Genomic DNA, 3,930 nt, shown 5'->3' with positions numbered 1-3,930 from the left:
CGCAGTGTGCTGTACCGTGGCACGGTCGGAGATGTGTGTAGTAGAATGCAAATATAAAAGTGATATTGTTCGTTATGTAAGCTAGACCAGTGGTAATCTGTGCATAGTGTGTAGTTCTGTTGGTCTAGATCGGGAGCCGCTGTGTGATTTCTAACACCCCCCCGCAAGGTCGACCTTCTCGGCTATGTCGACCTTGACCTTGGATCGCGCGGCGGCGTACACATGTACGCTTTTACTTGGCCTTGATGCGGCCGGACTCGATAGCTTCGCGCACAAAGTGGTGGCGGATATCGATATGCTTGAACTTGAGGTTGACGCTGGCCTTCTTTGGCATGAGCTTGACCTGCTCGAGGAACCTTGATCCAGATGGCTTCTTGGGTCGCGATGCTGGCGGCCACGTACTCGGCCTCCATGGTCGAGAGAGCCACCGACGACTGCTGCTTGGAGAACCAGTGAACGGGCGCACCGTTGATCTTGACGATGCAGCCAGACGTCGAGCGTCTGTTGGCCTTGTCGCCAGCCCAGTCGGCGTCCGAGAAGACGTCGAGCGAGAGCGGGCCGCGGCCTTGCGTCGGGGCAAGCTGGAGGCCATGCGTGCGCGTCGCCTTGAGGTAGCGCAAGATGCGCCGTAGCTGACGACCATGGTGCTCGTTGGGCGCGTTGAGGTGCCGCGCCATCAAGTTCGTCGCGTACGCAATGTCGGGGCGCGTGCAGCTAGACAGCCACAATAGAGAACCTACGATTTCGCGCATCTCCGTTGTGTGCATGTCGCACGGGCCGCCTTCGTCGAAGATCTTGTGGTCCAGCGCAAGTGGCGTCGACTGCGGATGGCAGTCGGACATCTTGTGCTTGGCGAGCAGCTCGTCGATGAGGTACGTCTGCTCGAGGAACATGCCAGACTTGGAGCGGTGCACGTTGATGCCGAGGCAGCGCTTGATCGGGCCGAGCGTCTTGATGTTGAACTTGGCCTTGAGCGTAGCGAGGACCTTGTCGAAGGCAGCGGCGTTTTGCGAGATCGCGATGACGTCGTCGACGTAGAGGCCGATGATAGTGAGGCGCCCGGCCGTCCACATGTAGTAGAGGCACGGGTCCACGGGCGACGTCGAGGACTTGGGAGGCTGTGGGTACTCGAGCGTCATGTCGTCGTTGAGCTGCAAGCCTTGAATGTTCTTGGACAGCGGAGGGCTCACGTTCTGCACGTGGCGCGACGTCACGATGCGGTACAGGTCGGGGACCCACACATCGTATGCCTTGGTCTCCGTGTTGACGTTGAGGATGCGGCCGACGACACCGCGTATCTTGATGCCCTTCTTCTTTGGCTCGATGGCCCATCGTTGGGCAACGTCGCTGTAGTCGGACGGTCGAGAAGCAAGCTTCGACGTACCGTTCTTGACGGGACAGTCGGCGCCGCTCTTCATCGTCGCTATCTTGGGCGTCGTGAGCGCATGCGCGCCACATCCGTCTTTCTTCTTGAGGAGGCGCGCCGCTAGTCGTCTTGATGAGTGTGTGGCCCGCTTCCAGCGTCCGTGGTAGCTGCCAGCTGCATCTTGAGCCTCCATGATGGCATCGTCGGCGTAGCGGCCGGTCGTGGCGGGATCACCATCGAATAGCATGCGGCGCTGGCGTTCGGTCGTGCCGTTGGACGCGCGGTTGTCGAGCTTGGACGTGTAGTACGAGTCGGGTGTAAACGAGCTTGTTGACGGTCGGGAAGGCCCGAGACGTTGCGCGTCGTGGCGTCGCCATTCGGGACGGTGCTCGGTAGAGGGGCACTTCATCAGGCGGTTCTCTTCCAGTTGGCTTGCCTTCTCGTGGCGCTCTTCCTGGTGGACCTCTTCCTGGAGGCTCTCGCTCTGGGACTCGTCATCATGATGGCTCGCGTCTTGACGGCTCTCATCTTGATCTTCCTTCTCATTTTGGCATGCGTCGATGGCACGCTGGTCGTTCTCGCACTGGTCGTGTTGATACGCGTGGTCCTGGCTCTTGTCGTCTTGGAGCCAGTCGTCGTCACGCTGTTCAGCCTGGCGCTTATGGTCGCGGCCTTGGCTGTCGCGACACTCGTCGTCCTCGGCGGGCTGGACGGCGTGGATGCTCACGCAGTCGTCCTTGCGGTACCGCCGCTCGTCGCGTCGCTCGTCGGGCTGGCGCTTGGCGTCATCCTGGTTCGTCGCGTCATCACGCGGGGTGTCGTCCTGATCTTGGTTGTCCTGGCGCGATGCTTCGTCATCATGTTGGTCGTCGTCGCCGGCTTGGTTGTTCTGGCGCGGATCATCGTCATCGCGCTGTTCAACCTGGCGCTCAACGTCGCGACTCTGGCCGTCGTGACACTCGTCGTCCTCGGCGGTTTGGACAGCATGGATGCGCACGCAGTTGACGTGGCAATGCGCATGGTCCCACCGCTCGTCTTCCTGCTTGGTGAAGCGCTCGTTGCAGCGCTTGGCGTGCGAACGCGCGTAGTCCAACTTGGGCGGAATGTGGCGGCACTTGGCGTCGCACTTGTCGTCGTCCTGACACTTGGCGTCGTCGCGCGGGTCTTCTTCGCGCGGATCACCATGGCGCCGGACTCGATGGTGCGTGTCGTCCTTGCCCACGTCGCGCTCGCGTTGCGTGGGCAGTCTCGCGACGCTGATGGGCGCGTCGTGGCGGCGGTCGTTGCGCGGCTGTCGCTTCTGTCGAAGGCCGTAAGAGAAACCTGACCCCGTAACCGTGACAAGGCGCTGCACAAGCTCGTCCAGCATGGCGGGATCGTTGCGCCGGTGTTCATCAATGTGGCCAAGGAGCAACGGCGAGTGCTCGAGACACGCGTAGCTGCAAAAGATGTCGAGGACGGTGCTGCTCGGAATGCGCGCAATACGCTGAAGGTAGCGCATGTAATGAGCGTGCAAGGCCCACGTATCGCCATAGCGCTTGGCCTTGCGCATGAGGGCCAAAACTTGGTCGTCCTCGAGCTTCGGCGCGTAGTGCTCGGTGATGCGGAGGATGAGGTCGTGGTAGCCGTAGTTCTTGGTAGCGGCCATCCACACGGCCTCGTTCGCACATACCCAATCGCCGAGACACATCTTGAGCGCATGGTACTTGTGCTCGTCCGTCCAGGTCGTCCAGGTCGTGCAGTGGAAGAACTCGTCGCGGCGCACTGCCGAGTCAAACTGGACCATGTAGTCGAGACCGGGGTACCTTGCCTCGCCGGAAAACTTGTCCAGGCGAAGGCTCTCGAGGTTCGGCGACTGGTTGCAGGCCATGTCGCCGTAGCCACCTTGAGGACTCGAGAAAATGTCTTGGTACGCGTTGCACTTGCGCGGGTGGTCGTGTCGAGGTGAGGCGGTGTCGACCTCGATCGTATGTACGCGCAGCTTGTTGTCGAGGCCAATGACTCTCGCGGCTGCGGCGTTGACCCTGAACTCCTCGCGCGGCGAGAGCGTGAGCTTCTTCGCAGGCGTCAGAGACTTGGTCTTGCTCTTGGTTGAAGGATCTCGCGGGAAGCGCTTGCCGGCGGTGGGCACCGGCAGCGTTCGACCAGCAGTCGACTTCGAAAACTCAAGAGAGGGGGGCCCAATCGTCAGCGGGCTGCAGTCGGTAGCGACCGCCTCGCTTCGTTGGGTGCATGCTTGATCTGGCAAGCCATGCGTGGGGCTCTGCGTGGAGTCGCCCAATAGGAAGCGCTGAATCTCGCAGCGTTCGACCAATCGGTCACCCGGGGCTGCACCCATGTCTTCGCGCACGCAACTTGGGCGGCGCGGCTGGGGCAGGCGCTCGTCGGGGACGGGCTTGTGGACGAGGGGCTTGGCGCACGTCTTGCGCGGCCGACGCAACGTCTTCATCAAGCCAAACGGCGTCGTGCCATGCGGCACAGCTCCTGCGGGCACTTCTCTTGGGCTCATAACCTGTAAGAAGTCTGAGCCACGCAGTGTGCTGTACCGTGGCACGGTCGGAGAT

Source organism: Saprolegnia parasitica (genome assembly GCF_000151545.1).
Source record: "Saprolegnia parasitica CBS 223.65 unplaced genomic scaffold supercont2.13, whole genome shotgun sequence".
Lineage (NCBI taxonomy): Eukaryota > Oomycota > Saprolegniomycetes > Saprolegniales > Saprolegniaceae > Saprolegnia > Saprolegnia parasitica.
The sequence above is the reverse complement of the archived record's forward strand: the minus strand, read 5'-3'. Positions refer to the sequence as shown.